This window comes from Eptatretus burgeri, chromosome 3, assembly GCF_056783735.1.
Source record: "Eptatretus burgeri isolate ZD-2024b chromosome 3, Ebu_testis_v1, whole genome shotgun sequence".
Classification (NCBI taxonomy): domain Eukaryota; kingdom Metazoa; phylum Chordata; class Myxini; order Myxiniformes; family Myxinidae; genus Eptatretus; species Eptatretus burgeri.
In genome coordinates this window covers 47,956,849-47,968,708 of record NC_140963.1, presented here as the reverse complement: position 1 = coordinate 47,968,708, position 11,860 = coordinate 47,956,849, and positions in this window count along the sequence as shown.

The window sequence follows — 11,860 nt, the reverse complement described above, 5'->3', positions numbered from 1 at the left end:
TATATATATATATATATATATATATATATATATATATATATATATATATATATATATATATATATATATATATATATATATATATATATATATATATATATATATATATATATATATATATATATATATATATATATATATATATATATATATATATATATATATATATATATATATATATATATATATATATATATATATATATATATATATATATATATATATATATATATATATATATATATATATATATATATATATATATATATATATATATATATATATATATATATATATATATATATATATATATATATATATATATATATATATATATATATATATATATATATATATATATATATATATATATATATATATATATATATATATATATATATATATATATATATATATATATATATATATATACATATACATATATATATAAATACACATATATATATATATATACATATACATACATATATACACATACATAATATATACATATACACCAGGCGTAGTGGTGTGCGCCTGTAATCCGGCTACTCGGAGGCTTGGGTTGGAGAATCGCTTGAGGACAGGAGCCCTGCACTGGGCCGTGCTATGAGAGGGTGTAGGGCAGCCTGGAATCATGGTGAAACCCAATCCTTATCCCTGTGTCATAAGAGGTGACCAGGGTTGTGTCAGGAAGGGAATCCGGCATAAAACCTATGCCAAATCAGTATGCGGATCATAACGGATGATCCGCTGTGGCGACCCCTAACGGGAGCAGCCGAAAGACGAACAAAACACACATATATATGTGTTTAACAGTGCAACACCATAACCCAAAAACATTTTCAGAGCTATGCAATCAATTTTGGTAAATACATTCTTGTTTAAAGAGCAGGTTTTGGGTCGCTGATGACTTCACGTGATATGAAGGTTGTAAGCACATTAATAATCGTTGGGTATTTATTTTTTTACATTTGAAACTCAAAATATGTTAAAATTAACTTTTAAGTCAAAACTTTTGTCAGTGATCTAAAAACAGTCCGGAAGTTACCGAAGATGCTATGACGTCACGTTCTCCGAAAACTTCATGAACATTCAGAAACAGCGTGTAAACAATAGTGAGATACGAATCAGAGAGTGATTTCAGCGGCGATGAAATCAAGTCTTTTCATTCCGATATTGCCGAGGACGAGTCCGAGAATGATGGCAATTTATACTATGGAGTTTCTGGCCCTGAACCCTATAAATTTGAGCCACTTGCAAGTGCCAGAAAACGGCCTATTTCGTGTACAAGTGGCAGGACTGACTGTCCGGCAGTTTACACTGACAGACTCCACCAGACAGATTGGTTTGTAGATTTTCATTTTCTTGTTCAATGCATAAAATAATTAAAAGTTTGATTCATCTGTGACTTGATATAATAGTTTTTTTTTTAATCCTCTTGTAACCTGGTGTTGGCTCAGTGGTTAGGGTGGTGGCTTGGGATCCTAGGATCCTGAGTTCAAGCCCCGTCGGCTGCTGAATTAATACACCAGGGGGTTGACTCAGCCTGTCATCCTTTCGAGGTCGGCGAAATGAGTACCAGTTCCAGTGTGTACTGGTAGAGGGGCACTGCATCAGCAACACAGTCGCGCTTCAAGAAATGATAGCTACCCTGGCAGCTAAGCTGCCATACGACCACCACCAACCCTCTAGTCACTCAAGTCAGAAATAGAATGAATCAATGGACCCAAATATATTATACACTGTAGCCTTGGTGTTGAAGTCTGACCGCTGAGCTTGACCCCAGCAAAAGTGAACAGCAAGAACAAACCCCAATTTTCGAGAGACCGTTGTGGCATATCTATCTATAATTCCAGCAATCTCTGTGTCTGTCTGCTGTTTCTCTACAACCACTGGTCTGATCTCATTGAAACTTGCCAGGTATATTGCTGGGGCTCTGTGGATGTGCCTTTTCAAGGTTTGATATTAATCAGACAAATGCTTCACAAGTTATGGCCATTTATTTACCAACCAATGACAGGACACATTGCTGCATAGGCATTGTCGATGGGGAAGAGATTCTCAGCCTCGTTCCCCATTATGGGTCACAACATATGGACTTCCGGATGGTGTTTTCTAATAATTTCTCGATTTCTTTTGCACATTTATAGATAAACACAATGCCCCAATCCAGTCGTCATTTATGAGAGCGAAGGAACAGACTGTGTGGGTGTTTGATTCTTTTTATCTCTCTTCTCTTTGTTTTTCCTTGCAAAAAACGTTGGCACTAAATGAATAATTGGCCATTAAAACTAAATTGCGAATAATCGGAGATAACAATGTGAGAAGATGCAGGAGCCAGCTGAGGAGGAGAAGGCTGAATGGTAGGCACAGCATCACACTTCAGTCTCACTTGAACAGTTGTTTTGAAACCGAGCTCACTCATTGCGTTGCCTTCGTAATCCTCGGCTGTTAAATGGTCACCACAAATGACAAGTCTATTCGGCCGCGGGCCAGATATGGTCCACGTCCAACCCCCCCCCCCCCAACAACCCTTCGACCCCATATTTTTCTGAAGCCTTAGGGTCCCCTGAGCATGAATTCAACTGGTAACAGTGAATAAACTGGGACGCACGATCCATTTTCCAACCATATCTGACGGTACCCTCAAAATGTCAACTTTCTCAGTTTCGCACATAAAAAACCCCTGACTGATAAGATCGCTGCAGTTGCCCAATAAGCATTAATATTAACAAATTATATATCAAATGAAAGATTATCACATGCAGATTTTCAAAAGTCATCTGTCAAATTTAATAGTGTTATGTTTGTCCCAAGCAGTGATGAAGAGGAGTACCTCACCTTTCCTTTTGACAACTCAGATATCTGAAATAACGTATATTCATGCTCATTTTACCTGACACAAACAAATAAATATTTCTATGATATCACAAATTTTACTACCTTTCTATTGATACCAAAATTGTACCACACCAACTAAAGATGTACCAGGTATTATGTCTTAAACATAAATTCATCACTGTTGCAACACCCAACATGTAGTCACCAGTAAGACGTAAGACTGAGAAAATATGCCTTACTTCACATAAAGAATATAAATTATAAGTTTATTTAAGAAAAACAATTGAAACTTATGTCATGTCCACAAAATGTCATTGTGCATGGATTACGCATAATATTCATTATCGCTGTCGTCATCACTCTCCAATGCCTGCTCGATATCATCAAATGCATCCATATCTGAACCCTCAGAGTCAGTGTCATCAGGTGTGACTTCAGCAATGTCAGCCAGTTGCCGTGGGAGGACATCTCCTTCATACCAGAGGATCATGGTTATCATCCTTTTCCTCCCAACCATGTCCCTGACTGGCCTTCGGAATCTGTGGTTGTGGAATATGCACGGTCTTCCAAATCCATACTTGGTGGTTTACTCTCCGAATGTGCTCGGTAAGAGCTCGCTTACAAGGTGGTAAGTTAGCCATATCCACATTCCCTGAATTCACAAGACGACTTTGCCTGGCACAGAGCTCGTTTATACGAATGAGTCGCAGATCATCAACTTTTGACACCTTTGGCGCTCTACCGTACATGGCACACGTGAAGGTGTCCAACTCATCACTGAGCTAATCAGGAATATCCCAAGCATCACCCAGTTTCTCCAGAGTAGAGATATATTTTGGAAAGCGCAGAAGAGTTTTCACAGGTTTAAGTTTGCCAATTCCTTGGAAGGCACTTGTGGTGTTCACAGCCACTATAAGCATGGAGTGCCATGAGAGCTGTGCACTTTTCCTGGCCAAAATCTGCAGCGAGTTCACTGACATTTACCATCCTCTGCTTGTTGCCTTTGCCTGTGTCAAACAGGACAGTTGTACCATGAACAGAGGCAGCATAGTGTAACAGGATGAAAAATACATCGGAGTCTGGACTTTTCACTCAGACAAATTGATAGTTTCTGAGTCTAGCATACTGAACATACAGTATCATACGAAAGTCAGTTTCTTCCTGGGTTGATTTCAGCAGTGGTAGCTCCTCTCTAATTGTTGTTTGGCCATCAGCAGATGTGAGCAAATATGCGATGCCCTCACATACAAAGATCACTCGCCTTCCATGCAACCTTGATACATAGTTATCACCACTCCAGAGCCTAAGCAGAGGTTTGATGAGCTGTGTCTTGTTCTCATCATTTGACAGGAACAATTTCCAATCAGGTGGTCTCTTCGTGGCTTCACCTGCAAGTAAAAGCTTTTCTCCACTGCCCCGACGTCACCTCTCCAGACTTCACTGAATCAGGCAAATATTGATCAGTGCTAAATACCACATCTCCTGTTTTTCCAATGATGTCAAACACTTTGTAAGAGATCTGACTAAAATTACTTGGTATTTCTTTCAGGTAATAGAAGCAAGCATTGCCATCACACAGAGTCAATGTTTCATTGGTTGGTGGTACATCAGCATCATTACAATCCTTGATCAGGTTTTGAAATGCCTTTGCTTTGTCAGTCTTAGCAAGATATCCATCAGCTGGAGCGATGCTGTATGGTACGGGAGTTAATGGTTCTGTCAACAGTTCTTTCATATCGACTTGTAAGCCCTGGTTTTGTGACTTCAAAGAGTTGAAAGGCTACATTACCCTGTTGCTTGTACTGTATGACCTTATTCTTGGTTGTCTTCATCTTAGATACCTTGTTCATGTCACTCAGAGTTTTGAGGTTCAGTCTCTTCACAGGCTCAAAGAAATCTTTACTATTCTTCAGTAAATTCATCCCGTGCTTTTTCACCAACAGCTTCAGCCTTTAGAGCATCATCTGAAACATCATCAGATGCAGCACTTCCTGACGAGAGTATCAACTATTGATCATTTGTCTCTTTATTGAAAGGATTAAGAAAACTTCCTATGGCATCTTTGGCCCTTTTCACTAACTTCTCTCCTTTTGTGACTTCTGTCGGACGTGTATCATGATGCTTTGTTTCCTCTCCACTGTCCAACATGTGAGCCATTCCAAGTGCAGCATCAACATAAAGAGACCTTGCATGTGTTGTCCTAACCCATCTCTGGTAGGCCTGGTAGTTGGTGAGTAGTCCAGATGTACCTGCTGTACTGGTTCCAGCACCACCATGTGACTTAGCGTGCCTCATGAAGGTCTCCTCCATGGTTTTATCCACTGCACAACGATTGCCAGGGATAAAGAAGCGTGTGACACCGATAGCTCCTCTTGATCAGTGAGACTGCCCCTGGGTGTGAGTTGTCTATATTAGCTATGAACACAGAGCAATATGTCAGATACCTTTCATAGTTCTGTCCACCGAAACTGAAGAGACGTCATGCGACTGATGGATGCAGCATACAAAAGAAAGTTGTTTGTCTTTACAGCGTCAAGGTGTGATAGAATTAAACAGACATGGGCCATGTATGACAACCACAGCTGGGCAGTCTTCCTCAAACGTCCATTTGCGACTCCTTTTTTGAATTCTGCATACTGCTCTATGAATTGGACAATGGAATTGTCCATCAAGACAGCATTCAAAGTATCTTGGCTGTGGGAATCTACTAGGGCACGTAGCTAATCTGATGATTCATCAGAGAAAGACGAGAACAGATCAGTGCTTTTATCTTTGAGGTACTCTATGAGCAATCTTTCAAGACATTCCAACATAATCTTGTGACAATGTAGGGCTCCGCCGTAGTGCTTCCCGGACATCACACCACCCAAAGATCCTCCACTGATTAGTCCTGCTTCGAGGAGACCATCTGCCAACCCAGACCCAGCTATCTTTTTGGCAATCAACTTCATACAAGCACATACGAGGTGGAATGTGCCAATTAGAATTATGCGGCTCTCATACTTGTCTGGTGAGTTCCACACTAATGGGTAGGCCTTCATGCAAACTCCCAAGTCAAATGTAGTAATGACAAAAGGCTGTCCAACTTCTCTGGTGGCCTCTTCAGCAGCACGCAAGCATTCTTGTTCAGTTTTGTACTTCGTTATGGGATGGTTAATGACTGGAATGTGGATATGGCTAACTTACTACCTTGTAAGCGAGTTCTCACCCAGCACATTCAGAGAGTAAACCACCAAGTATGGATTTGGAAGACCGCGCATATTCCACAACCACAGATTCCGAAGGCCAGTCAGGGACATGGTTGGGAGGAAAAGGATGGTAACCTTGATACTCTGTGGTATGAAGATGTCCTCCCATGGCAACTGGCTGACATTGCTGAAGTCACACCTGACGACACTGACTCTGATGAGAATTCAGATATGGATTCATTTGATGATATAGAGCAGGCATTGGAGAGTGATGACGATAGCGTTAATGAATATAATGGGTAATCCATGCACAATGACATTTTGTGGACATGACATAAGTTTCAATTGTTTTTCTTAAATAAAACTTATAATTTATATTCTTTATGTGAAGTAAGGCATATTTTCTCAGTCTTACTGGTGACAACATGTTGGGTGTTGCAACAGTGATGAACTTATGTTTAAGACATAATACCTGGTACATGTTTAGTTGGTGTGGGACAATTTTGGTATCAATAGAAAGGTAGTAAAATTTGTGACATCATAGAAATATTTATTTGTTTGTGTCAGGTAAAATGAGCATGAATATACGTTATTATTTCAGATATCCGAGTTGTCAAAAGGAAAGGCGAGGTACTTTTTCATCACTTCTTGGGACAAACATGAACGCTATTAAATTTGACAGATCACTCTATTTTGAAAATCTGCATGTGATAATCTTTCATTTGATATATAATTTGTTAATATTAATGCTCATTGGGCAACTGCAGAGATCTCATCAGTCAGGGGATTTTTTTAAGTGCAAAACTGAGGAACAGTTGACATTTTGAGGGTACAGTCAGATATGGTTGGAAAATGGATAGTGAGTCCCAGTTTATTCACTGTTACCAGTTGAATTCATGCTCAGGGGACCCTAAGGCTTCAGAAAAATATGGGTTCGAAGGGTTGTTGGGGGGGGGGGGGTGCACGTGGACCATATCTGGCCCATGGCCTATATCCAAAGGGTCCTCTTTACCCATTTTCTTTGGGGGAAAATTCACCCATTTTGTTTGTTCAAATCTTATTCACTGCCGGCAAATGTTTGATTCCTTCGGGAATCGATTACCCGTTTCCCAGCCATTTTCGCAAAACATGACGACACACGTACGAAGCATGATGTACAAATATCCAAATAACTTTGTTCTACAATAATTCAAAATAAAAAATGATAGACAGTTACAAGCTCAAAAAAAGCGAAAGAACGGCCCGCTGAACTGGACACTTCTTCAATGAGTGAGTGAGCGTCCGCTTTGTTTTGGAGAACGTGACGTCACCATCCATATATGGCCACACGGCTGTTTTTTTCAACAGCCTCGAGAAATAACAACTTCGGAGTTAAATTTCATTAATTTTCCCAATAGTTTGCATCAAACTATTTAATGCACATATAATCAGATTGATAAATTTTCAGAACACGTTTGGTGACCCGCAACCTGCTCTTTAATGAGTAACATGTACGACTAACCCCAAAAGGATAGGGATAACATGGACATGACCGCCTCCCCCCCCCCCCCAACATTTTTATACAATGAATGGATGGTATCGGAAAAATAATGAGAAGTCACAAAATATTCAGTGTTGACTCAAAGTGGTTCTATTTTGTATACTTTCTCTTGAATTGGCTTTGAGATAAAATAGTGTCAAAGTTCCCTAATCTTACTTTACCTCTCCTACCACCATGTTGGTGGCACATATACAAGCCCCTCAACTGGTGCTTGTGGCAGGAATTTATGGTCACCATTCCATCCTTCCCCATCCCCAATATTCACATCCTCTTACTTTCTTGCCATACAAGTATTACATCATAAAGTCTCTCCACAGATCCTGATATCACGATCAAATTTGCAAACTTTTCCCAGAATCCTCTTCTTGCTTCCTCCACACATCCATCACAACAAAGGACACATAACTGACCCTTATTGTAAACCTAAGTTTATCTTTAATGCATCAAGTTTAATCAGATAAAGTACTCCACAAGGACATGTCAAGCCCAATACATATCGTTTTTTTTTTGGCCTGACCTCTCAATGGTAAAGAATCACTTTTAAAATTAAATAATTCTCATATCCGGATCCAGATGTTCACCAAAATAAATTCAATTCGTCCTCGTCTCACACAACCTTTCCACCAAGTTGTATCTGAATCGGTCAACCTTTTGAGATATGCTATATATCGGTTTAGCCCCATCTCTCAATGGTGATGAATCAGTTAAAATGATCAGATCCAGATCTTCACTAAAATCAAATCTTTTTTTTTTCTATTCACACACCCAACATGTCCACCAAGTTTTGTCCAAGTCCGTCCATAACTTTGAGATCGTGCTGGATGTCGTTTTTGGCCCCATCTCTCAATGGTATTCTCAATGGTATACGCTTAAATTCTAGGAGCCGGATCCGAATCTTCATCAAAATCTAATCAGTTCATCCTTGTCACGCACCCAACCTGCTCACCAAATTCCATCTGAAAGCATGCACAACTTTGAGATATCCTGCACAGACAGACAGACAGACATGAAAACAACCTTCCACCTTCAGTGGCAGAGGTAATTATTGTTCCTTACCAAAACACATCTCTGCTGAAGAATGAAAATAGCAAATGTTATTCCCTAACGAGGCATAAACCCAAACAGCATCCTCCAATCATCGATGAAAATATTCAATATTTTGAATACTTATTTCAACACCAAAATAACCATACACCATAATATCTCCATTATTATTATTGTCTACATCCACCAAGTAACTCATGCCAAGCCCTTGGTATCCTCCCAGATCTTAACAAAGCCACCACTCAATTCCCAAATCCCCGAATCTATACTACAACCATTACTGCTAATGGTTTACCAGCTCTGATTTACTTTCCTGAGAGCACAAACATCCTCTTCTCATACATCCCTCACATGCTCCACTCTGAATAATGTACTGCTCTCACCTTAATGTCCCTTCAAGTCCTTTCCATACTCTCAACCACCTTATCATTTCACCACCTTCAGACTCCAATTTCTCATTCCAGCCTCCAACACTGCATTTTTTTTCTCCCCTTTGTATACCCTCTCCTCCCTTGCCATTCCTTGAAGGCCTTAAAAATAATCAACTCCTAAACCCCAAATTCCAGGAGCAACACTCCACCCTTTCGTTTTACCACACCTTCACTGCAACCCCCTGAATGTTCCTCCACTATAGCCCGACTTTTAATCCCATCAACTGCTTCCTCAAATCTGACCCCATTGGCATCTGGTAACTTCCACACAAATTCCTCCATACTCTTCCCTTTCTGACTTCCCCCAATCTTGAAGTGCAACCATTCCAACAAAAAAACATAACCGAGCTAACTACTGCCTTACATGGAACAACTTCACAATCCAGAATCCTATACCTATATACATTTGTCTCACTCTGAAATAATAAATCTGACTACCGTAGTCTACTTTGAGGTGATCCTATGTTCTTCTCTCTTGCAGAAACATGACTGCTTATGGGGGGGTCCAAACCCGCTTTGACCATATTATTAACCTCCGCCATCGAAGATGGATGGAGGTTACTGTTTTCACCAGTCTGTTTGTGAACAGTATTACGGAAAAACTCGACGGATTTCGACGAAATTTGGTGGGGGATTAGGTATGTTCCAAGGATCATGCCATTAGATTTTGGACTTGGTCCAAAGTCCAATAGGGCCGCTATGGCAGCCATTTAAAAAAAATATTTGAATTTTTTCATTTCTACATGTTTTAAGTGATTTCCAACCCCCCCCCCCAAAAAAATGAGAAAACAAAATTTTGCTATTTTTTTTCAAAAAAATTCCGATTTTTTTTTTTTTGCATTTCTACATGCGTGTCGATAGAGTTTAGTTTATTAAATCGTGGTTTAGTGGAGTCTGATCCGTTTTGACCGACAATGAATAGGATATCAGGTTCACTTAAGTGGCCCAGCAGTATTGGCGGCGGAGGTTTTGCACTCTTCCGAGTGCTCCCCCTAGAGTTCAGCAATGTAATGGCCAGAGCATCCGCTCTGAGTCTGGAACATCGGCAGTTCGAACCTTGGCAATCACACCAAAGACAAAAAAAATGGTGGGAAGAGGCCAAGAGGAAAATCCTTAATTCAATTCACGGAACAGTTTGTTGTGCAATTTACATCCAGACTTTCGCGAGGATTAGCATGATCAAATTTAGTGCACATGGGTGTTTTTAATTTTATCTTCACCAGTGGTCTGGGGGTGGGTGTGTTGGGGGAAGGACAAATTCTCTCTGTAAATGTGCATCATGTAGTGCCGCCACCACCAGGTGGGATAGGGTATCACAAGTCTCAATTTTCAGTGCAGTATTTGTGTCCCCACATTTTCCAATGCAGTGAGCCATTTTGAATTATAAGCACGAGGTACGTTTTTTCCTCATGCACACAACCCAGGGTTTATTTATTTTGCCGATACACTACCCAAATAAAGGTGTGTATCAGAAGAATGTCTTCCATGTTTGGAACGAGATCGCCTGGAGGGTGGGGACTCTGCTTGTCATTCTAAAACAGCAAAAAAAAAAAAACTTCAGACTGTGATTTGAACTTAAAGGCCCTGTCACACATTGACGGTTTAGCCAGCATATGGCAAGGTATCAAAATGTATGTAAAACGCTGGCGTACGCTGAACTATTGATGTTTTTTTTAAAGTTTTGGGCATATGCATAACTTATTAGTAACGTACACAGAATGTTTCAATCATATATAGATAACTTATACCAACGAATGCTGAGCGTGTTGTTGGCGTTCACAACCTATGCCCAACGATAATCTAACTTGTGCATAGCGCGGCAGCGTATCGCCGAAGATCACGTGGCATAGGCTATTAATCGGCTGCGGCTCGACGATTCAAATCATAACCGCACCAGACATCGAAGTGTGAAGCCGCTGTCACACCTTGACATTTTAGCCAGCAAATGCCGATGAATGAAAAATTTGCCGAACCAAGCTGGCACACGTCGAATACGTTTATGGGTAAGTTTTGTATACGTTAAGAGCACGCTGGCATACGTCATAGTACGCTGGCAGACATCGTAATATGCTGGCATACGCCGAGAAATTTTCAGCATGTTGAAAATTTTGACCTACTCGGCGTATGACACGTTCCGCATTGGCTGGCATAAGTTGTAGGCACGTTACGCGATTGTTGACACACGTTACTCATAAGTTGAAACACGTCAAGGTAATGGTTAGCGTCAGTGTTCCAGACTCCCTGGTTTTGTTGTTTTTTTTCTTCGGTATGACGGTGATGTTGACACTTCGATTTCTAGTGCGGTTATGATTTAAATCGTTGAGCGGCAGCCTATGAATTATTATATTATAACCACACTAGAAATCGAAGTATCAACATCACCGTCATACCGAAAAAAAAATAAAAACCAGGGAGTCTGGAACACTGACGCTAACCATTACCTTGACGTGTTTCGACTTATGAGTAACGTACAAGTAACTCAACGCGACGTGTGTCAACGATCGCATAACGTGCCTACAACATGTTACTCATAGGTTAGAAACAAGTTTCGGGTACGCTAAACATTACCTCGACGTGTTTAGACTTATGAGTAACTTACAAGTAACGTGTCGACGTGTGTCAACGATCGCGTAACGTGTCTACAACTTATGGCCAAGCGTATGCGGAACGTGCGAGTCATACACTGGCATACGTCAAAAAATTTCAAGCATGGAAAATTTGTCTAACACCTCGACGTATGCTAGCGCAAGACGTATGCCAGCATTCTACGAAAAAAGCCAGCATACTACAACGTATACAAACTTACCCATAAC